The 26,008-nt window shown below is 43.8% G+C and overlaps 1 protein-coding gene and 1 pseudogene across 2 annotated transcripts in view; one reads left to right on the top strand and one right to left on the bottom strand.

Annotated features, from left to right (window-relative positions):
* Rps6ka2 (ribosomal protein S6 kinase A2) overlaps nt 1-26,008 on the top strand; it is a 388,980-nt gene that overhangs the window by 107,865 nt on the left and 255,107 nt on the right. The window lies entirely within an intron of this gene.
* LOC101724831 (E3 ubiquitin-protein ligase MARCHF9 pseudogene) lies at nt 19,302-24,738 on the bottom strand (annotated as a pseudogene).

Raw genomic sequence — 26,008 nt, forward strand, 5'->3', positions numbered from 1 at the left:
CCTGCTGTGGGAGGACAGAACTCATCACAGGTTTGTTTGAGGTTTGACCTCACTTTTGGTGCTTTGCCAGCAAGATCATTTTCTCCTGTTAGGACTTCAGTTTCTCCTATTAGGCTGTCCTCAGGGACCCAGCCTGGAGAGGGTTCCTCCTCCTCAAAGGTTCCCCTTGAAAATAAATGTTCTACTGCAAAATCACTGAATTCAACACTTCTTCCTGAAGACATTCCCTCTTAAGCGTCATTCCTCCAAGCACTGCTGTATACAGACAGACACTGGAGAAGGAGTTTACTCGTGGGTGGTGTGTGTCTGTGCCAGGTTTTAACAATGGGCATGTTTGTTTTAGGAACCTGGTCTTCCTCAGGCAGCCATCCAAGCTAGGGCTGACGGAAGAGGAATGCTGGACACCAGCCTGCCCCAGAACAGGGCTCGGAGAGCCGTCTCACACTGGGTTCCCCTGCAAATCTTACTCTTAGCCTTGAGGCAGCACTGGGAAGGGAGGGTGGAAGCTGCCAGTGGGTATGACTAGTCCCAGCTGGCACATTTAGGGTGTACTTACAAGCTGATGATTAATCAGCATGGCATTAAATGACACCAAGATTCTAATTATCCTAATTTGATTAGTTGATGTGTAATTAGGAGTTAAGTTATCCACATAAGTGCTAGGTTGTATTTATTTCTGTTCTTTCCCTTTTTCTATTGGGAGGAAATTAAATAGAGAAAAATACAGAAGATGATTTAAAATTCAACATCAAAATCTTGGACATAACAATTGCTCGTGCACAGAGCCAGAATAAACACTTGGCACATTTGCTTCAGACGATGGCAAAATAAAGCTGAAAATTCTTGTACCATCCTTAGTCCTGCCCACTGAAACCAAACACTGGCTTGAATTTAGTTTGTAACCCTTGTCCATGTTTCCATTGTACGACATGGGTATGAATAGTTCATAAGCTGATTTGTGTTTTTAGTTTTGTCAGTGGAATCATGGTGTACCTTTTATTTTATTTTTGCAATGCACTTTTTTCCTTCAACTGTTTGATTTTCCTTACTATAGCCTTTCTGATGGGCAGTGACACTGTCTAAAAATTTTGCCCATTGAGCCTCTATAGATGAGAGTTTCTCCAGGTTATGTATGTAGAAGTGAAATCATATCACATAGCATGTACCCTCTCGATTTGTTAGGTGTTGCCAGCTACTCTGGATTTAGAGTTTTAACAGGGTGGGGGTATCTTTGATGTTTTCAGACATTTTAAACATTTTGCCAACCTACACTGTGAAATTCTAAATTTAGATTTCCCTGTTACTAGAAAGGCTGGGCATTTATTCAAATATTTTGTTGGCCCTTTCTGTCTTTTTGTCTCTGAATTGCCTGTTCCCATCCTTTGTTTTTCTGTTGGATCATCTGTCTTTCAGTGGTTCCTAGCATTCTTCATAAATTCTGGAAATCTGTTCCTTGTCACAAATGTTTCAAATATCTTCAAATAGCTTTTGGTTATTTTGTCTAAGTATATGGTCTTTTATAGTAAGAAAGTTTTTAAGTGTTCAAACCAATCAATATTTTTGTAACTTTTTTTTGTATTTTGTTTAAAAAGCTTTCCTTACTTATGAACAGAAAGACTGGGTATTTTTTCTTACATCACATTGTTGTACTAGATACAGTTTTGTGTATTGTCTGATACAGGAACCTAATTTTATTTTTCCTATAGAAAGATAATTATTCTATGTGGATCAATTGAACTCATCTTTCGGTAGTCTGTTTCCTCATTATTGCTTCTACTATATATTTTTACTGGGATTAAACAAACATTTTATGTACTATGAACCTCTCAACCACCAGTAAACAGGCAATTAGGCTGAAGGTTATTTCAGAATAGGCATGTCATTATCAACATGTTCATCTCAAGTCAAGATGTTTGGCAAGGCTGGGCTTCCTCCAGCGGTTCCCTGGGCGTAACAGAAGAGGTGCTAAGTCTAGAGCTCAAGTGGGTCCCTCTGGGATCAGATAAGCCTCATCCCACTTCTATGAGGAGTAGAAACAGCCAGACATATGCTCACAGAAAGCTCCAAGGCCCCATGGCCACCCGCTAAAATGTACAGTAGGAGTTTTATAAGTATTTCATCAATAGATTTTCTTTCTGTAAAGCCCTATAGGAAGCAGCAAAGGAGCTTGTGGGTCCACAGGAGAGGAAACACACAGTAGAAATATGACAGCTTGAAATACTTAGCCATTTTATGGAAAGGGGTCTGGTTGCCCTCATTGTCCCCTGATACCATGATGTGAGGGGCCAGGTCAGTGTACATGTGGCTAGCTTCAAATTCAGACTCTTTCTGAGGTGTGATGCCTGTGTGAGATGGCTGTTTGTCACAGGTGACTTCAGGTGGGGTCTGCATCTGTACAGAGGGAGGGACAGGTGGATATGTGACTGCTGTTGATGGTCAAGAAGGCTCCATAAGCTGAGATTCCCAGCTCAGTGATGATGCTTTCTGTCTTTTACAGAGTATACAGTATTCGTGCTCCCTGGAGCGCCTGGCTCAGACACAGAGCAAAACTTGCTAGTGCACCAGGCAGTTGCACCCTGGTCTCTTGGCTCACAGTCCAAATGCAAGGGCCAACATTTTTAAGAGGCAGGGCCAAAGGCCTCCTTCACAGGCAGCATAGCATTTGCAGACCTGTTCAGGATGATGCCCTTGACCCACAGCTGTGCTCTAGTCATCCACTAGACCTAGTGGTTTTTCTGGATTTCACAGTCTGGTTAATGTGTTTTAGCATTACAGCTTCAGATTTAGAACTATTTAAATATAGAACCACATCATGAAAAATATCAAGGGAAAGGGGAAATGTTAACATCATTGAAGACCAGAGTTTAGACAAGTTAAACCTCAATGACTCAGCACAGACACTTAGTCTGTCGTGAGTTTTACAAATATCTGCAAGCTCTTGGAAAATTTATGTCTGATTTTAGAGTGTTTTTTCCCCTTTCTCTTTAAAAATAACTCCTGATTTTTCCTTCATTCTCCAGGGAGGCAGTGTTGCTAGCATGTGAGTGAAAGTGTTCACATGTCAAAACCTATGGGTGCTGGTAGGAGCACTCATCTTGCAGAGTGCTGAAGGCTGACTCTGAACTGGGACTGTTCCCCACTCGCTGCGTGTTCACTGAGGTGCACTGGCAGCAAAGTGACACATGACCAGGGGGACGGTGGTTGGTGCACCTCTTGCAGTAGTCAGCATTTCCCATCAGTCTTGTTTCTCCAAAGCACCTTGGAGCCGCATCACCCTGGCTCTGGGTGAGCGCTGGCTGTCCTCCTGGCACATTTTGTCTCATCAGCTTATGTAGTTGATTCTAACCCAAGAGCGATGTATGCGCTTTCATCTGTGAAATTAGATTGATCTCAGTAACTACTTCTAGGCTTTGAGGATAGGTAGACAAGTGCACCTCGTAAAGCAGAAAGCTCAGAGGCAGCTGCAATCGCTCTGAACATTCAATGCCGTGGCCACTGATGCCCTGCTTGGTTCTCACAGCGTGCGTCTGTGTGACGGGCCTGCCTCAGTCCTTCACTTCATGGTCTGCAGCAGCCCCTTTACTTCCCCTGACACTCTTCCTGGCCTCCCTCCTGTCGTTTTGCTTATAATAATGATAGTAATGAACTGGAGAACACTTAAATAAACATTAATACAGTAATATTCACCAATAATGCATTCAATATGTTTATTGATAAGAAAAAATATCCATGCACGTTAAATGCAAAAGGCTGGAAGGACATGAGACAGCAATATAGCACAAATTACATTCTAATTAAAAATAAGCACATATGTGTGCATATAAATTCTAGCAGGACACACACAATGGTGCTAAGAGTGATTCTTACTATGTGATGGCATGATAGAGATTTTTATTTTACTTTGTATACTTTTCTGCATTTTCCATTTCTTTTGCAATGAGAAATGTGCTTTTTTTTTAAATCAGAAAAGTGAGGTCATTTGTCCTTATGAAAAAGAGAATACTAAATGGACCGTAACAGGAGGAATCTGAGGTTAGTATCCAGCTCAACAGGGAATGCGTGACTCTGGACACAGCATCTGCTAAGGTCATGGGCACCACCAACTCCATTACAACACTCCAGGAGTTAGATGGGGTACTAATAGAGGGGACAGTCTCCCGCTGACGACTCAGGAGGCTGGGAGTCACACCTCACTGGGGGATAATCTTAGGGGCTTAAAAGGGTGAGTAGTAGCTTCCTAGGGAAGAAAGCTCATTCTGTTTTTCACTTAATTTGTAAAGAGGAAGTTTAGAATTCTCCTTAATACCTCTGCCGAGTAATGCTTGTCTTAACTTTAAATGTTGTAGAACCTAGTCTTTTTAATGCCGTGGAAATGGCAAACAGCAGGGTGGCACAAATTAAAATTTTAACCTGAGAATCACCTGAGGATAGTATTTAAGATTCCTTGATGTCAATTATAAAGAGAAGAGGAAAATGTTAAGTCATTCTTCAAAATGTCTGGCTATACATGCTTTCAAATCTAAGGGAGACAATTAAGCACTTTTTGGAGTGAAAAGCAAACTGGTTACATACCTAGTATTACCTGAGGCTGCCGCTGGGGCAAAGTGTCAGGCTGAGCATGATTTGCTAGATAGAAGGGTCGATGACCTTGCAGATTTATTTGCTTCTAAATCATAAGTGCAGTCCCTTTCTTTGCAGACTAAGCACAGAATAATCACTAGTTAGCAACTGACAAGAAATGACCTAGAAATTTAATATCTTAGGATTTCAAAGAACCTCCTTTGCTCCAGGCACAACAGAATGTATCTGTATCTTTCCAGCTTTGTTAAAAACTTAGGCTCTGTCGGTGTTGCTGTCTCTGCTTCCCCTTACACTTTTTCCTTTCTTTCTCTCCTCCCACCCTGAGCAAGCATGGATCTAGCATGTAGATCTCTAAGAGGTTTCTAGTTTTGTCATTAGAAACTTCTAATGTTGAGATAGCTATTATTTCCTCTTGCCATGGCTTTGTATCACAAGGAAAAGACTTGTCCTGCTTCAGAGAAGTTCCTGGCAGAATCTGGCCACTGCCCCCCAGAGGGACCAGAGACCTACAGAAACAGCAGGAGCCAGTAAATCTCAAACCAAGACTGCTCTTTCCACCGTCAAACTATGACAGCACACTTGGGAATGGGTTTCTTGTGGCTGGGAAAGCTTTTTTAGTGATCTTGACTTTCTCCAAGATTTACAATCTTGATATTTCATGTCCTTGAATTTGGATATACCCTAGGGGAGAAATCAAAAGGGACTGGAAGAAAGTGACAGGGAAAATGTTGTAGAACCTAGTCTTTTTAATGCCATGGAAATGGCAAACAGCAAGGGTGGCACAAATAAAATTTTAACCCGAGAATCACCTGAGGATAGTATTTAAGCAAACTATAGTTAAACATGCTCCTCCTGTATGAGATGACTCCATGTGACTGTTGAGAAAAATCTCTAGGGGATCTGAAATAACATCCAAAAAGGAAAAGAACCAAACCAGATGAGCCACACAGCAAATGTGTTCTGAGGCCAAGAACTTCACCCTTGTCTTGTAAGGTGTACAGAATAAAAACCTTCAGCTCCAAAGTCTCCATGGTTTTCTGGGAGTAAAACAGAGAAAAATGTCACATGAGTACATTTTATTTCCAAACTACCTGTGTGTTTTCAGTCTTCCTCTGTAATTCACAGCTGGACAGCCAACTGCTCTGCAGTGGGGGGTGGGTCTGGCTGTTCCAGAGACCTTTATCATTCTGAAACCTCCAAAATACATTATTAACAATTAGTCTTACTCCACTGCATCACATTGCATGCTCTTTCTCCCTGTTCCCAGAGCTGTTGGTGGCAGTGTCCCCTACAAATGGGAGAAGAGACTATCCTGATGGTCTTAGTTATCAGTTCTTTCTGCAGGCATTTATATGTTTCTGGGTTTTTGTTTTGCATTGTGTTTGCTTTTGAAAATCATTATTGTAAGCAAATTTCCTTGTTTATGTATGCAAGAATTTCTCCACAGCATATGCCCCTAAAGTGAGATAGCTGGCAACAAGAAAAGCAATCATTTTCAGCTTTTCTGATGCTGCCGATGGTTCTCCAACATGGGAAAGTGTAGTGACTCCTCAAAGGTCTTTCATGTTTGGTAGAAATTTGATCTAAGATTGTCTTACATTGGATATAAACTAAGTGGCAGCACAAGGACATAGAGATCAAGTTTTAGAATTTTTAAACCTAGACTTTTCCTCGTCTAAATCATATTTCACCGATTGCTGTAATAAAAGGATGTGAGCTCAAAATGTTATCATTCTGTGTTTGAAAAGACTGTCATGAGAAAGGTGAGGTTGCTTAATATTTCATGAGACAAATTTATGAAATATTTAAATACCCCTGAAGGAGAAATTGCTTTATAAATAAAGCATGGCATTGCTGTGCAGCAGCTCAGTGTAAGGCCTGTTGGGCCAGGCAGCACACCTCGGCCATGGTGACTCTGCACAGTGCCATGGGAAGATAGCAGGTCCTTGCTGCTTGCTCTCAAAATCCTGCCCTGCCCTGGACCTGTACTTTAAATTCATTAAGTCCCTTAATACTTTTAATGACAATTCCAGGTGTGCTAACTGGCACAGGAAAGAACTGACTGCCAGAGCCTCCTAATATACTACCAAAGACCAACGACCCTTGTGAGCACAGAGGAGTTACACACCAGCTAAGTGTGAGATGTTGGAATGATTACTGGAAACTGATGTTTACTTCCTAAAATCTGAATGGGAGGGTGATCCCCTCATCTTCCATTTGGTTAGGAGACCCTGTTGGAGAAGACCTCCGGCCTCTGTCTGTTTCAGTGTAAACACTTCCCTTCTGTAAAGGAGAGAAAATGTAGAGGTGTTGAGAGCAGCCAGTTCTGCAAAAGCACTTGTACACTGATCACACAGACCCAGCAGAGCTGGTGTTTGTGACTACACAACTCCTCCGGGTACTGCCCACTCCCTGTTGTGTACAGCTGGCTGCCTCTGGCTTTCCGCACTTGAAAGCTCTTCCCAACTTCCAACAGATGACCTCCAGAAATCTGTCAGATCTTAGAAATGCACCTTTGCTTGGCTCTCCCTCTCTGACTCCTAAAGCCTGGGGCAGTTTATTCTCCTCTCACTTCGCGTCCACACACCCTTGCTTTGGTCCCATGGATCCCAGCAGTGACCCCAGATAGTTTCAGTGGAAATAGTATCTTGTTCATTTTCACCACCTCACATTCTTTCAGTTCACTGTATTCTGGCTGTGAACTCACCTTAATCCTTTCTTACAGAAACCCATACCATATACTCTGCTCTGATACTCGCTTCTCTGCCCATTTCTCTCCTGAGCAGTGAAGGATGCTGTCTGCATGGCAGCCACTGCTTGCTGCATAGGGTGAGCTCTAGAACCCACTGGGCTGCCACCCGGGCCTCAGCCATTCTCTGAAATCTCTCCCAAGGGAGAGATGCTAGTGATTTCAGTGTCTCCAAACCCAAAGGCACCGTCTCATCTACATCGGTTCTGAAGTGTCTTTAGCTTACCTAACTAAATATATGCTACAAGATAAAATTAGAATGAAAGAAAATGAGATGAAGAGAATGCAGATAAGACTGTGATGAGGAAAGTTCAATTTAGCAGCCCAGATCCATTCTGGGAGGGAAGAGATTCTACCCTTGTATGTTTCTGAATTTCCTAGACACCTGCAAGGAGAATATCCCAATTAATCTTATGGTTCCTTATTTCTGAGCAATAAGCTGACCGAGAAAGCAGAGCCACCCCTGTTATAGAGCTGGGGATCATTCAGACAGACCTGTAGGAGACCTGTGGCTTTAGGAACAGCAGAGTCTATGATACACTCACTGCCTGAGCTCTGGGCTAGCCTCACACATTCCTTCCTCTAGGCCAGTGATAGCACATCTTTTAGAGCTTTCAATGATAACAAACAGTCAGTTGCGGCATGTGTGCCATGGGTTCACCACCACTGCAGTCTAGGCTGATAGCATTATTTCCAAGTGTGCTTTGATTAATGTTGCAAAGGCCCCCCGAGATGTGCCACAGCTCTCATGGTCTGGGTGCTGTCTGCCCCTCACACTCACAAGGGAATCAGCAAAGAGGACCTTGAGCCTCCAGGACACAGATGTGAACCTAGGGGAAGTGTTGTGTGCACCTCTGCTGTTCACACCACATCTCAGGTGGAAGGACTCCTCTCCTCTGAGCTGGGCTGCCTTTGCTCTGGCTTCCAAAGCACCCGCCTTGGACAGGCTCAGCCTGGACAGCTTTCAGAACTCTGGTTGCCGCCCTATCAGCCCCCAAGCCATATGCTTTGTGCCCACCCCTTTTTGCTGCTGACACCCCACAGCAGAGCTCCTGCAAAGGTAGCACCGTTCCTTAGTTCCAGCTGGATCTTCAGCAGTCTAGAAGCTGGGAATCTGTTTTCCAAACACGTCAACTGACACCTGTGATTGCACCTAAAGGTTAGGCTGGGAATCCCAAATTCACCGCACAGAGACTTACACAGCCTGGTGCTGGTCACATCCCACAGAGTGAATGAGCCGAGGTCCAGCTCCATCATGGTCCTGATGTCCATGAGTCCAGCTCTTTCCTGTGCCATTCTCCAATAATTAGATCGCATGTGCCACTGGCTTCGCAGAGGGCTTTGAAAGTTTCTGAGAGCAGCTTATACTAGTGGAGAAATACTTCTGAGAATTATTAATTTGGATATTTTAGGGAGTCATAAAACTATAGAGAAGTGCAAGAAAAATTTTAACAGATACAAGGTTACCAGCATTCAGTTTGCTAAGTAAATATTTTGACATTTGGTTTTGTTTGGTACCGGGATCGAACTCAGGACCTTGCACTTGCAAGGCAGGCGGCAGTACCACTGAGCTAAATCCCCAGCCCTTGACATATTTTTAAAAATCCTTTTCTTATTTTTTGATAAACCAAAAAGAAAAGCAAGAGGAATTAAAGTTTTCACAAAAGATATTTCAATAATTTTATTACTTCTCCACAACCTATTCTCCCTCCAGTCCCTTCTATAGGCACTGCTGGTAAAACCTTGCCAGGAGACCTTTCAATCTGTTTTGTACTTTTTGTTAAACATATTTATTAAATAATAATAATACGTGGAATGGTTTATATATTTCAAATTTAGGGATATAAAATTACATCATACAAGGGGTGGTCAAAATACATGGTGAATGTTTAAACAGAATTTATTACAGTAAAAGACACATTGCCATTAATCCCCCTCAAAATACACTCCCTCGCTTTGAACTCACTTATTCCATCATTCTTGTCACTTTCCGAAGCAGCTATTGACATCTTCTTTCATGAGTCTTTACGAGATGTGATAAAAAAATATGGTGAATGCTGCTGCCAAGTGCCATCCAGTGGAAAGGCAGGCTTATAAAAACATTACTGCGTGTCCTCATCCACCTTATTTATGGATCTGGTGCCATGTGACTTTTGGGTCTTCAGTGCAACTAAAGACACTCAGGAAAGAAGACTTCTAGAAGTGATTGAGAAAATTGAAAGAATGACAGGATAAATGTGTACCTAGTTCCTTGTCGCTCGACATCCAAAAGTTAAAGGAGGAAAGGTTTGTTTTAGTTCATTTTATAGAGGTTTCAGTCCATAGTCAGCTGGCTTTAAGGCAGGGTGGCATGGCAGAGGGGCATGGCACAGGAGAAACACTTCATGGAGTGGCAGGTAGAAGGCAGCAGCCTCCCTTCTGCTTTCCTTTTTATCCCATCCAGGTTACAAACTGATTGGGTGGTGCCACCCACACTCAGGGTGGGCCTTCCCATTATCCACTCAGAACGATGCGAAACCAATCGGTGGACTACAGTAACTTAGTTGTCACACCCCCTTAATCCATATTCATACCCTTAGGTCCAGCCACCTTGGAAAAGGCCCACCTATGAGAGCATGTGGGTTTGGGCAGCCATCTAGATACAAGCCATAGCAGTGGGTTTGAACTGAGGGAGAGTTTGAGAGGGATTAATGATAACGTGTCTTTTACTGTAACACGTTTAAAACAATTTTAAACATTCACTATATTTTTAAATCACACTTTGTATGTTATTCTACAGTTTGTATTAGTTCCCTTAACAACCTGTTTCTAAGATTTACTTACAGACACTTTGTGGCTTTTTTGGTGCTGTGTACCATTCCATCCCAAGCTGTCTGTGACCAGGCTCTGAAACAATATTGCAGAGAGAATCCTGGTGCACACATTTAAGGACTCCTGCTGCAAGTGCCTGAAGAGGATGTCTGCATAGAATAAGGACATTTTCAGATGTCCTACAGGTCCCTAAGTTAAAAGAACTGTCTCCAGGGCACAGATCCCTTTTCCTAGTGACTGGTTCCAAACAGACCCTAAAAGCAGATACTGTGTTTCTGTGGTCAGGCTTCACACATCAGCCTCCTTGGTGAAGACCCGGAGCTCACAGACACGGCCTAGCCATCTTCCTTCCCCTTGGCCCAGGCAGGTGCACCTGTGTCTGACCTGGTGATGCTCCTGGGACCCAACCTAGGGTCATGACCAAGGGGCTGCTGACCCATCAAGACCCAGACAGAGACCATGTTTAGCACAAGGCAAGAGCCAAAATCAAGGACCGTCTGTAAGACTTGATGGAAAAATATGGGGAATGTTTAATTTAAAAAAATACAGTAAAGACACATTGCCATTAATCACCTTCAAGGTACTCCCTCACTTCAAACACACTTAACCCATCATTCTTACTACTTTCTGAAGTGGTTCTGGAAGCCCTGTGTTGTGTTTTTAGATGTACTGTCTTGACTGCCTCAGTGTCTTGAGTCAATTCAAAATGTTTATCTTTCATGGTCACTTTGACTTGAGGGAAGAACAGAAGTTGCATGGTGCCAGATCCAGCAAGTGAGGTGGATGAGAATGCTCAGTAATGTCATTACAAGTCTGTCTTTCTGTTGGATGGCATTCACTTGACAACAGCTTTCACAATATTTTTTGTCACCTCATAAAGACACTGGTAAAAGAGGACTTAGAGAACTGCTTCAGAAAGCAGCAAGAATGATGGAATAAGTGAATTTGAAGTGAGGGGGAGTATTCTGAGGGTTTTAATTTAACTTAGTATAATACATTCTTAAAAATCTTAAAGATTCACTATTTTCAGTCACACCTGGTGTATAAACACCAGGAGATGGAAGTATGGCCTAGCCAGAGACAACTGCTGGCTACAAACTCTCTGCCTCTGGCCTAAATCTAAACCCCTGTGTTTAATCTCTGGACACCAGTAAGAAGTCTACATTCACGAGCCAGAAGGTAAAAGGGAGGAAAGGGCAAAGGGAGCTTGGACTGATAGAGTTGTGGTAAAGCCAGGTTTCATTACTGTTTTATTTTTACATTAGTTTCTTAGAGCTGCTCTAATAAAGTACCACTGGAAGATTTAAACAATAGAAATGTATTGTTTCACTGTTCTGGAGGCTGAAAGTTAAAGGTCAAGATGTCAGCTGAGGCTGAGAGAGGATCTCTTCCATGCTGGAAGAACATCCCTTCCCCTGATGTTCCTTGGTTTACTGTAGAAAGCACATCACTCTGATGGTCTCTGCTCCATATTCACATGGCCTTCTCCCTAGGCTGTCTATGTCCAGATCCCTCCCCCTGCTATAAGGACACCAGTCCCAATGGATTAGTGTCAACTCTAATGATCCTGTTTTAACATGATCTTCCAATCTCCACAGAGTCCCCAACTTGCAATGAATTGACTAAATATTTCAACTGTAAGATGGTTTGAAAGTGATATGCATTCAGCTGAAACTGTAGTTGGAATTTTGAACTTTGATGTGATCTTAGCTCCCAGACAGTCCCATGAGCTTGAAGGGACATCTAGCTTTCTACAGGATGATGTGTGGCTGTGCTAGGATGGCCAGTCAGTCAGGCATAGTCCATGCCATTTTCACTTAGGGTCTTTTCAAGTTATGAAGGGTGTATTGGGATGTAACCTTATCATTAGGCTCAGCAGCATCTGTGCTTCCAAATTAAGTCACTTTCTGGGGTACAGGGCTGAGGTCTTCAGTGTCTTTTAAGGTGACATAATTCAACAGTTCTCTCCTGCTGGGCTCTTAGATAAAGATCAAAGGGCTCCTTTCTCTGTCTTTGCTTTCCCAGCTGAGCATCCTCCAGCCCACTAAGGTCAGGGACTCTTCCCTGACAGACTTCATTGATTTTAAGTCATTAAAGAGTAAGGAGGAAAATATTAGATAGTCACAGTGACCAATTTTTAAAGAAAGAGCATTTCTTAAAGTCTTTGTAAATAGGGAAGGGTGGAGGGTGTGAAGGGAGGGCTAGAAATGGGGAAAAAATAAGAACCAAGATGCATTATGTAAAGGTACAATTCCCAATGAGAAATGTAATTGTGTTGTATACCTACAATGTACCAATAAAAGAATTTAATTTTTTTAAAAAAGAGCATTTCTGTATTTCTCTGTATACTATAAGAAACTGTTGAGAGCAGTGGCTACGCTGGAATGCCATACATGTCCTTAGTGTGACTACCACCACTTACTGGCCTGGAGCTATGCTGTCCTCCCCACCCCCATGCTGGCACATGGGGGCAGCACGCCTGTTGGTGGCTTGTCAGAGAACAGTGGCGATGGAGGATTGGAATTCAGAGATGCATGCAATGAATGCAGACTACACTTAACACTCAGTGTGGGCTGTGCCCGCTTGGGTATTACCTGGTAGGAAGGGGCAGGAGGGGAGGCAGAAATAGAGGAAGGAGGTTGGCATACCTTTCCCATGCCTGACACTTCTTTTCAGGTTAGCCTGTGATGTGGCCATGATCCTTTGGGCAGCAGTCACCTTTTCTGACAGGTATTGAAGGGCAGCACCATGTAAATCCTACCAAGTAAACCAACTGAAACCAACAACAGATATGTCAGGTCTTACACACTTAGAGAAATTTAGCATGCAAATTTTAGCATGCAAAATGAATTTTAGCATGCCAACAGGATTCTGAGAATGCCCAGGAAGTGGCAGCAGGCACCTCACTATAGACATCTCCCTTCTCTCCCTGGCTTTGGCAGTGGGTGTCCAGCAACAGCAGCCTATGAGCACCAAGATGGTGCAAGTCCACTGTGGAAATCCTGCTTTTGGTTGATTTTATTGTGACGTTTTCCCAGCACTAATCATTCCTGCTTCCCCTGGTCAGTGTATCCAGAGGTATGTGCTGGAAGAAGTGGGCCTAGCCAAGATGGGAGGGGAGGTTTCTCTGTGTTACCCAAAGGAAGACTGTTCTTAGAGCCAGGAAGAGGAGCCCAGGCTGAATGAGGGACTAGTAATCTGGAGTTGTGCCAGTTACTGACCTTTTTATCTTAACCACCACACCAGTCCCTAGAACAGTCTCATCCTGTAGGGTTTTGTGACTCACTGAGGAATCCTTACATTTTTATTCCTGGGGACTGCGCTCACCATGCAGGTTTGGTAGCTCTGGGATGAGGCCCAGAGTTCCTGATGTGTGAGCAGTTTTGGGGATGTTGCTTTGGGCCAGACCAGCGCCCCCTTCTGCCCTAACACTTGGCTTCTGCAGCTGCCATCGCAGCTCAGTTTTGGGGGTTGGCAAGCTGCTGGGTTTCTAAGCTATGGCTTTAGTTCAGGACAATTCCAGCTTCTTTCTGATAATATGGCCACAGGCAATGTGATACACACTCAGGGTATAGGTCTCTGGTGTCCTGAGAACAGCAATGTCACCTGGTCATCCCCAATTCCCTGAGCTTGTCTTCTAAACGTCTGAGGCTAATAACACATTACAGGGTGTATCCTACCCCAGTGGTGTGTGTGTGTGTGTGTGTGTGTATTTAAAAATAGCATGCCATATAACAATATACATCATAATAATATGATGTGAAGTGTTTTACTTTCAATTCTTTTGACTTCAATTGAGTCATTTTGTAACCTGTTCGAGGACACATAAAGTGTACTGTGTGGGTTTTGTACCAGCTCTTCTGTGGCTTCTTGAAAAAGATCGTGCTTGTCTTTACATAATGCCTTCAGAAGAAGCCATCTCCAACCGGTGGGAAATGTAGGAGCAATGGTCCCCAAGAAAAAAAACAACTGTGGACATAGCAGAAGTCTCGTTATATAAATTGTACAAGCTTTGATCAGCTGAAGAGTACTAATACAACTCTGAATAATGGGAGATGGCGGTAGGGGTAGTGCACACAAATAGAAAAATCGTCATGAAAACTATAGGCTCCACAGCCTGGAATTCGCCACCATAAACCAGCTTGTCCCTGAGATGCCTCAGCTCCCAGCAGAGAGGGGGGTGAGAGAATCAGCCCTGCATCCCATACAACTGTAAAACGCTCCTTGCCTACAGCTGTTGTGGTGTTTATTTTTAAAACTTTGACAAGAATGCAAATAAATTTATTGAAACTAGCATTGCAATTAAAGTAATGAAATTCTGTTTTCAAATGATACTTCACAAGCACGAGTGTGTGAGATACATTTCTTGGGCAACAATTTACTCATTTAAGATGATTAGGGCTATATATTTTTGGTCTGCTAAAGAGTGCCTTCAAAAACTTCACACGTTTTTATTGAAGGCATGCATGTCTGACCTGGAAGGTGATATATATCCTTTTGTTAATGTTCCTCTTGTGTTTCTGATTTTGGGCATTGATCTGATTTGGGGCACAAACATTTCACCTGCTGACCGAGGACTGGTGTTTTGAGAATTTGCTAAGTAAAGCACTGAATTTCTGCTTGCAGTGTGAAGAATCAGGTGGACATACTTCTTCTCCAGGGTCTCCTTCCTTCCCACTGTGGGAACTGCCATTTCTTTAATGTTTCCCAGCTGCCTGCATGCTGTGTATCCCCAGCCCTGGGCCATCCGCTTCAGGATATAGCAGTGGCTAGCTCTTTGTTACAAACCATAGGCTAATTAAACCTATGCAGTAGCCTAAGGGCATACTTATAAGACCTAAAAAGTGCAGGGTTGGGCTGGGGATTTAGCTTAGTGGTTCCAGCGCCTGCTGTGCAAGTGCAAGGTCCCAAGTTCAATCCCTGGTACCAAAAAAAACCAATAACAAAACTGCAGGGTTTTGCAGAAATATGTGAAGACACTGCCTATTTTTACATTTTACTCATGGACTGAAAATACTTTTTTCTGATCAGCTTTTGGAACTAGGCTGTTCCAAATCCGATATGACTCAATTTAATAAACCAATTGGTCCCCCTGCATCTCTGTGCTCCCCTCTCCTCGTTGGCACTGGATCCCAGTAGATATAGGAACCCCCTCTCTCTGTCTTTGCCCTGGTGCTAACCTCAGCAGTGTGTCACAAATCACAGCCCCAGGTGGGTCCCAGATGATGCGCAAACAAATTCTAAGCTCCCTCGGGAGGGGAAGAGCGGTTCCTCCCTCTACAGCCCTCCCTATTCCTTGTGCTCCCAAGCTTCTTGTCCTCACTATTTGGGACCATGGTCACCACCATACCTTTTCCACCTCCCTATGAGTCAGCTCCATGAGGGTCAGTCACTTTGCTGATTTTTTCAAGCAATCTGCCTGACTATGGGTTTCAGAAGAGACAAAGAGGGCTCTGTGCTGGGCAGAAGACACCAGGTGGCCTGGCTGCTGGCTAAGGCACTATATCAATCACTTTCCTGTCACTGGGATGAAATATCTGACCAAATAATTTAAAGGAGGAGAGATTTTTACAGATTCCGTGGGTTCAGTCCATGATCAGCTAGCTCCAAGGCAGAAACAGCATGGTGTATGGGCCTGGATAGAGAAAAAGTGCTCACTTCATGGAAGTCAAAGAGTAGAGAGGGAAGGGAGAAGTTGGGGACAAGAATATACTCTTCCAGGTCACAGCCTAGGTGACCCACCTCCAACCAGACCCCACCTCCAAACAGCACGTGCAGTGCCCTATTATCCAGTAACCTTCCAAACATATGAGACTTGGTAGGGGGCATTTTAGATCTAAACCAAAACAGGGGCAAAAGGGAGGAGGGGCTCTGGACATTCTTTGCAGACTGGCTTCTGCCTGTTTTGGTCTCTGTGGGCGAGATGACAGATAGGCACCCTTTTCTCCTCTGCACTGTGGGGTTCATGGCAGGGCCACCTCTGCCCCTCACTCTCCTATCACAGGTAACATGTATATAAAGATTTCACCGAATTTTATAATGAGCTAAACAGCTGGGGTGCTGGGGCATCATCGAGAACCAGAAAGAGGGAGTAAAGACCAGGAGATCAGAGCCACAAAGCCAGGGTGAATGGAGAAAGGTCAGACATTTGGGGATAGGGCCCCTGACTGGCTTTGAGCCCTCTTGGTTACTCCAGCCAACCTCAGTCTCTGTGACAGAAACCAAGGAGCTTCGAGGCCAAAAACAGCAGACCCTCCGTTTCCACATGCTTCTCATCAAAGAGAAACCTTCAGCTAGACTTAAATCTTTATCCCCCCCCACAATTCTTGGATAGAAATTTTCTTTTTATTCACAGTGAGTCTTGTTTGTTTCAAGTAAATAATTGTAGGAAAGATACAACCAGATTTCCTAGTCTTCAAAGACCTAAACATCCATGAGCCCTGTTCTAGTGTGGGGAACAGAGCTCTGGGGCATGGCCACATACCTGGGCCCTGCTTGGCTCCCTGGACCTCAGGTTCATGAAGTTGAATGAGTACCTAGTGTCATCTTGAAGGTCAAGTAAGATGACCCATAGAAATGGCTCCTTAGCATAATGCTCAGTAAACAAGTAGGACTCAAGAAAAGAATCAGAGGCCAGAGAATGCAAAAACTTAAAAAATGTATTCAAAGAACCAAGACAATTGTTTTTTAAAAGGAATTCTCAAGAACCTTCTAAAATGTTTCAGCCAGCATAAGAGTATGCTGTTGCTGGTCTGTAGATTCAATGAAGTTCACCTTGGCAGAAGGGGTCATGTTTTGATGCGTTTTCATAACTAGCTAGATGTGATTACCAAGTTCTCAGTTCTCTGTACTTATTGTCTACTTGAGGAGTTATTGTTCATAATTTCTTAACATTGATTGTGTGGTTGCTCCCTTGGTAGAAAGTGAATGACATAAAAAGAACAAATAAAGCTGCAAGGCCATTTGGCACACAGAGAACGCCCCACGCTGGGTGGCTTGTTACATAACTTGACCACAGGTTTGGAGCTGCAAGGTTAGCTCTGCTGGATACCTAGGGTGTTGACACTTGTACACAAGTAAACATATTCTGTGTGGGCAGACCATTACCCTGAGAATGAACACCCTGGGCAGGGGAAGAAAGGAGTTGGCAGGTTCAGAGCACAGTTGCAGCTTGGTATTTTATACAAATGGCCTGTGTTGCCCCAGAAGACAGCATGCCCCTCATTGTTGGCAATTTTGGAGAGCAGGTAGCTGAATGATCCTTGGATGCATCAGAGGAGAGGGAATTTTGTATCCAAACAGCCTCCCCGTGACTTCTAAGCTCCTACCAAGCCTGAGGATCCCTGCTGTCATACTGAGCAGAAAGAGCAATTTTTATCCTCTTTAGAAATAATGAACATTTCATTTGAAATGCCCTGTAAATTCCGTGGGTAACGTAAGGAATTAGTGAAATAGCTTCCTTTAAAAACATTATCTTTCAACACAATTTTATTATGTTCTTAATAAGTTTTTGCACATCACTGATCCCTAGGATATTGGATGTGAAATTAGGGTAGTTGTTGGTTTATGTGTATAGCACTGCATATTTTTTCATGCCAGATGTTCTATTTGAAGGACTAATCTTGTTTGCAATTTATTTGTTTTTAAAAACAGTACTGAAATACACATAATGTAAGCTTGACCACCATAACTATCTTTAAGTGTGTGGTTCAATAGTATCAAGTACGGTCACGATTTTGAACAACAGTTTCCCGAACTATTTTCATCTAGCCCATCTTGCAACTGTGCCCATTTGTCAACAATGCCCCATCATCCTCTCCCCCAGCCCCTGGCAGCCCCCATCTATTATCTGTCTCTTGTGACTCCAGAGGTAGAGTCATACAATATTTTTCTTTTTGTGACTGGCTTACTTCGCTTAACATAATGTCTTCTAGGTGTATGCATACTGTGGAATGTCTTAAAATTTTCTTCCTTTTTAAGGCCAAATAATATCCTATTGAAGTATAAATCCTGGAAGCAGTGGTGCATTCCTGTAATACCAGCATTCTGGGAGGCTGAGGCAGGAGGATAAAAAGTTTGAAATCAGCCTGGGCAACTTAGTGATTTGGTGAGACCCTGATTCAAAGTTTTAAAAAATAATAAAATAAAAAACAGCTGTGGCTATAGCTTGTGAAAAGACTCTAGGTTCAATTCCCAGTACTGCAGAAAATAAATCAGGTTCACTGATGGACTTGAACCTTTGAGTTATTCTCACCTTTTGGCTATGGCGAATAATTTTTTTCCCCATTAAGTTTATTGGTACATTTTAGGTATAAAATACAGTTACATTTATCATTGGGAACTTGTATCTATACATGAGTATCTTGGTTCTTATTTTTTTTCCCTTCCCCTGCCCTCCCTTCATCCCCTCCATCCCTCTGTATTTGCAAAGACTTTGTTTCCATTTTTTCCCTTTTCTCATATATTTTCTTTTCCCTTCTTTCCTTTCCCCTACCCTTCCCACTTCTCCTGCTCCTTTAGACCTTTTCTTCCTATTACACAATATCAATTATACATTTTTAAAATTACAATATCAAGATCTAGGAGACATTACCACAGATTTTACAGAATTTAGAAGGATATAGAAAGCATATTACAAGAGTCTTTTTTGAAATAAATCTGACAACTTCTAAGAAGTACCTTGGAAGACAAATTAATGAAACTAACTCTGGAAGAAATATAAAATTTGAATAACACCTATTAAAGAAAGTATATTCCTAGCTTGAAAACCTACCTATATGACAACAGCAGGCTCATATACTTTTTTTTAACTTAAATTCTTTTATTGGTACATTGTAGGTATACAACACAATTACATTTCTCATTGGGAATTGTACCTTTACATAATGCATCTTGGTTCTTTTTTTTCCCCATTCCTAGCCCTCCCTTCATGCCCTCCACCCTTCCCTATTTACAAAGACTTTATTTCCAGTTTTTCCATTTCTCATCATTTTTTCTTTCCCTCCTTTCCTTTCCCCTGCCCCTCCCACTACCCCTACCCCTTTGGACCTTTTCTTCCTATTTTGCATTATCGATTATTCATTCTAATCATTGGTACATTTTAGGTATACAATATAATGACATTCATCATTGGAAATTTGCACCTTTACATAGTCTCTCTTGGTTCTTATTTTTCACCCTTGCCCAGCCCTCCCTTCAACCCCTCCAGTCCTCCCTATTTACAAAGATTTTGTTCCTATTTTTCCATTTTCTCATATTAATTCCATTCCCTTCTTTCCTTTCCCCTAGCCCTCCCACTTCCTTCCTCTTTGCCCCTTTTCTTCCTATTTCACATTACCTATTATATGTTTTAATCCTTATTTACACTTTCAGTTTCTCACACCAGAGAAACTATTCAGTATTTATACATGTGTGTCCTATTTATTTCACTTAAGAGTATTGCCTCAATGTGCATCCACTTAGCTATAAATGTCTCTGATTTCTCATTTTTTATGGCTGAGTAGTATTCCATTTTATTTTTTAAAAAACCCACATTTTCTTTATCCTGTCTCCAGTTGACGGGTATTTGGGCTCTTAATGTTTTTGTTTTTAACTGTACTAGTTTCTCAATTGTTACTCCACAGCTTTCTGTTGTTTATTTGTCCTTGCTCTACCTCTTACCTTAATTTCCCCCCTAAGAAACATGGTTCCCATAATTCATTGTGGATTGTTGAAGGCCAACATTCTCCATATTTCAGAACTGCTTCCTGCTGAGTATGGATTTAGTCCCTACCTGTGTAAGAATCATATTGCTAATCCAGCTGCCAATGGTCTGGCTGAGAAGGAAGTCCCCTGTTGTAAGGAGATCCCCCATTGTCAGAGCCTGGGCTGCTCCACTCTTGGGATGAGACATCCATGTGTAGACCCAGCCCTCTCTCAGTTATCTAGTCTGCATTTTCATAGGCTGTTGTCCTGTGATTTCTTTATAGGCGTGCAGAGCAGCATACACTGCTGCTAAACTTTTTCTCACTCAGAGAATATCAATCTTGCCTCTTTTTTACAACTGTTACCAAAAGCCAATAAGGTGCTTCCACTTCCCTTGCTTTTGGTACAGACCCCAGCCAAACCTAACATGATTTATACTAACAGGGTAAAAGCCAGGGTAAGGTTAACAACTTGGAGGACTTGTACTTGTGGGGCTACCCTTTTCAAGTCCTGAAAAGCAGCTTCTGCTCCATCTGTCTAGTTCCATGTCACTCCCTTCCAGGTCATCTGGTACAAAGAGCACAGCAGGGTAGCTAAGTGCAGTATAAATGTCTGCCAAAAACCAATAAGCTCATGTACTCCTGCAATGGGCATACTGTCATAGGTCTGGGGTATGCCTGTAACATATTGATAATGGGCTTGGGAATTACTTTCCAGACCAGATAATACTCAAGAATTTGACAGACTAAGTCAGGTCCCTGGACCTTGTCTTCATTATGGTTCACTCCCAGGCTAGCAAAGCTTCTTTCAGACTGTGTGCAGCAGCTTCCAGTTCTTGGCATTTCAGGCGTCAACTGCATCATGGATGGGGCGGTTGGTGAAGGGCACTAACAGAGCCACCACTGTCCCAAATGAGCCAGCAGGACCGCTAGCCAGGATCAAGTCTTTCATGCATGCTGTAGGGACATCTTTATCAGGACTTTGGGAGGAGGCAGTGTTCCCTGTGTCCCACAAGATGGCTTTTGCGGCAGTCAGCCATTGTTCCAGGTTTTTCTCTGTTGTTGTAGGCCCACTTGCTGGAGGAGGTCTACTGTCTCTTGCCCCACAATTACCACCTCATGCCAAAGGTTGGGGCTATGCATGTAGTCCTGGGAGAGCACATAAAAGATTACTGCTGTTCATTACAGGTGAATGCAAACTGGTCCTGAGGTCCAGCAACTTTTGTTGGGCTAACACAAGTGACTCCATCACAATATTCATGACTTTTATGCTTTCCTTATATTTCTGTCTTGTCCTTATGAGAGTTTTTCTGAAGGCATTGATGATCAATCATTGTTTCCATTGTTCCCCATCGCCAGAATGCTGTTCCAGTTGTTGATTCTATCTGGCCCCACACTGGAGGAGAGTAACTGAAGATTGAGAATCAGTGTCATACCCCTTTTAAGCCACATTTGAACAACCAGGAGATTTAGAATGAATACCTCTTAAGCTTAACAAAGTTTTTGCCTCAAAGAGCAAAAACCTAGAATAGCCAGATAAAGAACAGCTAAACTTCCTGGTTTTGCCCCTATTTTTCCCTTCTCCCTACAAATCTTTTATAAACCCTATTCTCCACAAAACTTTCTCAACAGACTTGGACTTCCTAGTTTTGCTTCATGTTTCCCTTTTTTTCATACTTGTAGGACAAAATCTTATACAAAAAGCTTTCCTTACCAAAAATACATACATATACTTATAACTTTCTTTTTCTTTTGTTTTTTTTAGCAATGTATGAAGGAATTATTTTAATTGCTGATGAATGGTTCACTTAAAAGACACCATCATTCACATAATACACAGCCCCCACGCTTCACAAGAAAGAGACCAGGCTTCAGATTTACCCACTTTTTGCTCCTCAGTGCTAGGGATCAAACTCAAGGCCTTGCGCATGCTAGGCAAGTGCTCTATCACTCAGCTACATCTCCAGCCCTCTGAGCCACTTTTCAACCAATCCTTCCTAATCTTTTCTCTATAAATAGCCCTCTATGCTGCTGCCACCAAGTTCAATACCTTTACTTAATACTGATAGCTGGGAATACCAGGATAGGCCCTCTAACCTGAACTGCCACAGAAGTAGCTTAAATTGGGGTGAGACACATGTAACATTGGTAGGCTTCCCTCCAACGCACTCCAAATGAGTCCATATTCACTTCATACCACTTTCTGGATGAGCACAGTACCTGGGAAGGACTGCTAGAACTCAGATGATCTCTAGAACAAGACAGTGGGCTCCAACCTTCCCCTAGCCCTCAACATTTAAAGGGTCAGAGGAGTTCTCATTCTTACAAAAAAACACCATCCTTAACATTTGTAATGTCTATTTTCCCTATTTCCATATACATTATGTCATTCAACACAAAATTCCAATGTTCTGTGCAACTCCTGATGAAAAACACATTTTTGAATTGTTACACCAGGTGCTATTTGAAATAGAGCATCAACTCGTGTAAAAATCTTTTTAATGCCATTACTGATTTTTTTTGCAATGGTACCCAACCTGTCTCTCATTTATCCTCATTCCAACTCTATGAGGTAGACAGGAAAACCATAGCTGAGAGATGTTTTTCTAAATCATACAACTCACAGGTGGCAGGCCCACCCCTTTGAGCACTTCCACCTAGCAGCCAATGTGAATTATTCACTAGCAAGTGGGAGTCACACCTCCAATTCAGAACCCACTGCTGCATTTGGGACTTGCAACCTGTGCAGAGAAACCTCCCCACAACTCCTAACCCTCCAGAAAAGCCCCAGATGAGAAAGGAGTCTCCGTGTGCATATAAATGACTCTTTATGCCCTTCCCCCATGCAATGGGGGGTGGGGGGTGGAGCAGGGGGAAGTCCCCCACCCTCATGCAGGGAATGGGAGGTCAATGTATACTAGTCTTATTGCCAGATGCCCTGTGGCCACGGGGTGGGGAATGGGGGTCTACAGCCCCTTTCTTCTGGCATTGGTCCCCCATCACCAAGTCACCATGGTGGAACCTAGGGGCTGGAGGCCCTAGGAGCTGAGGTAAAGACGGTTCTTTCAGGGAAGAAAAGCTGCTCTCCTGTCCTGCTCACTGGCCACCTAAAGATGAGTATGAGGAGCTGTCAGTGGGAGCTGGAATATCATCCAGGTGTCTCTACCCAGTGGGCAGCAGAGGCCAGACAATGTCTCCAGCTTGAGGGCGCCCAAAGAGATCCTCAGTGGTGAGAGCACCATGCCCCACCTTGTCCAGGTGGCACCTCCAGCAGCTATGAGAGCTCCTCTCTGGCTGATGCATTGACAGGATCCCTGCTCCTGAACTCCAGGTCAGACTGTGGTGACCTCCATGACAACCTCTCAACCAGAATGGGAGCTTGAACGGGCATCTGGTGGCCGCAGCTGTTGAGGGAGGTGCAGGATTGTGTAACCACAGTGCTGAGGCAAGAGCGTCCACATGCGCTGGGCAGCTGGGGGACGGCTGGTGGCCCCTGCAGGAGGGCCCGTCCATGAGGTCCTGGGGCCTGGCTTCCCTGCCGTCCCTCCCCCTGCATCTCCTCCTATGTCCTTGGTCTTATCATAATTCAGGACCTTCCACTGCTGGTTCACTGCCTGCCAGCGCTTGAAGATTCAGTAGACAGATGAGCCTTCATGGACGATGAGGCCTATGCAGACAACATCCATGAAGCCATACATGCCGTAGCAGATTTGAAAAAGTAGATCCTCCCATTGCCACTTGGTTGAAAGGCTGAGTGCGGACCAGATGAGCCAGGAGATACTGGCCACGAGGAAGAGTGAACCCAGAACTATGGCTGCAATCTGCACCTTCTCGATGACCATCAGGGAGATGGCCTGCCACTGCAGCAGGTTCTTGGTGCTGATCGCCAGGACCTGGTATTTGAAGTAGAAGAGTTCTTAGCTCCAGGAGCCCCTCTTGCTGATCCAGTGGATGAGGCAGGGCTGGTGTGTGCAGCGCACTGAGCCGTCTCAGCGGCAGGGGCTCAGGAGCTCCCCCTTAAAAATACTCCGCCCTTTCACCCAAACAGGACAAGAGGCTAAGGCTGCAGCCTTGAAGGAAAGGAGCGCTCAAGGAAAACTTCCCATACCAAAGAGATGAGGGATGGGAGTTGGAGGGAAGACATGAGCTTCTCTTTTTCCTGCTCCGGGCCCTGGAAGCAGATCTGGCACTGGGGGGTTCGGAGCCCGCTGTCCAGGCTGCTGCTGAGCGACAAGGCGTCCAGAGCGCCCGGGGGCGGCAGCGGTGGTGCGGTCGGCGGCGGGGGTCCGGTCCGTGGCTCCTTGTCGCCGGCCAGACCCCGGGCCCGCGGCTCCGACCCGTAGTCGCCGTCCCGTCCCGGGAGGAGCAACCAGCAAAGGGCGCCTAGCCTCAGCCGCTTCCCCCGCCCCTTCGGGGCTGCGGCTCGGCTCCGGGCCACCCCCCGCCCGTCAGCACCAGCAGCTTCAGCTTGTTCACAAACATGCGGAGCCCGGATTTGAGCGTCGTCAGGACGCTGCGGGGCGGGGGGCAGCGCGAGGGGCGAAGGGCTCTGGGCTCGGGGCGGGGAAGGGGCGGGACCGGGCCAGGAGGGGCGCGCGCCGGGAGCCGAGCCCGCCGGGGTCTTTGGGCCTGCGGGGGCCCGCTCAATGCTGCCTCCGCCGGGGCTCCGGGCCTCGCGGGGCCGAGAGGGCTGGCGGCCCAGGGGCGACGGCGCGGGCAGCCATGCCCGGGGCAGGGGGCGAGCTCAGAAGGGGCTCAGGGCGCCGCGCCGCGGGTCTGCGTCCGAAGCGGGCAGGGCTCCCGGGGTTACACGCCTGGATCTTCCTGCGTCAGGGCCGCCCCCCATCTCCGACCTCCCGGCCGCTCGGCCCGTGCACTCGGCTGTGGCAAATGGCGGCTCCTTCTCATATACATTTTAACTGATAAATTATATCAAACATTTAAAGCAGAAAAAAGAAGGAATACTTCTCTCATTTTAGGAAATCAACATTGTGCTAATACTTAAACTGGATAAAGATAATAGAAGAAAAAAGTATGAACATAGAAATTTGTTTAATAAAATAAACTATTAGAAATCAGCTCTGGCAGTATGTAGAAAGTGGTTTTATTATAGGGATGGCAGTGTTGGTTCAGCATTGGAAGATCCACTCCCAAAAGTCATCATTTTAACAGAAGAAAGGAAAAAGCCATATGATCCTGTCAGTAGTTGGAGAAAAAGTATTGGACCAAATTCTACAGCTGTTCATGGTAAAAGCTATCAGGAGACTAGAAGTAGAACAGAACCTTCTCAACAGATCAAAGACATGCACTCCATACTTCCAGCAAAAAAGCCTTATATGAATGGAGAAGATACAATGCTTTCTCCCTAAGGTGGGGAATAAGGGCAGATATGCCTACTCTTCATCTGCCCATTAAACTTTGAAACATAGGCCTAAACCAAAATAGTCTGGCAATAAAATGACACAATTAGGATAGGATTAGCAAGGTAGAAGTAAAATCTTTATATGTAGATGAAATGATCATCTACAGAGAAAATACTAAGAAATCTCTAGGAGCCCCTAGAACTTGTATTTGCATTTAGCAGGATTAGAAAACACAAGGTATATATAAAAATTAAGGTCTGTGTATACTTGCTTTAAATGAAGAATTGGATATTGAAATTTAAAAGTTATGTTGGAGTACAAAGGACCTAGAAAGGAAAAAGAAAAACCAAACATTGTTGGAAGACATTTAGTACCTAATTTTAAGACTCCCTCTAAACGTATAGTAATCCAGGCAGTGCTGGTGTAAGGAAAGACATATAGATCACTGGAATAAAACAGAGAATCTAGAAATAGAACCACACATATATGGTCCACTGAGTTTTGAAAGAGTATTTAACAGTAACATTTTATAGAACATAAACTCAATTCAAGAGCAGAGGAAGAGATAGTGTTTTCAGCAAACGTCACTAGAACACCTGGTATCTGTACATAAAAAATTAACCTCAGCCCTTTATTTCCATATATAAAAATAACTTGAAAGGATTTGTGAACCTAAATATGAAAGACTAAAAGTATAAAACTTTAAGAAGAAATTATAAGGGAAAATGTTTATGAATTTAGGGTAGGCAAGAATTTCCTAGGGTATAAAAAACATGATGTATAAAAGAAAAAAATTGATAAATGAGCTTCCATCAAAATTT

This window comes from Heterocephalus glaber, unplaced genomic scaffold, assembly GCF_053883595.1.
Source record: "Heterocephalus glaber isolate CG9 unplaced genomic scaffold, H.glaber_assembly_v1.0 deba00001593, whole genome shotgun sequence".
Classification (NCBI taxonomy): Eukaryota; Metazoa; Chordata; class Mammalia; order Rodentia; family Bathyergidae; genus Heterocephalus; species Heterocephalus glaber.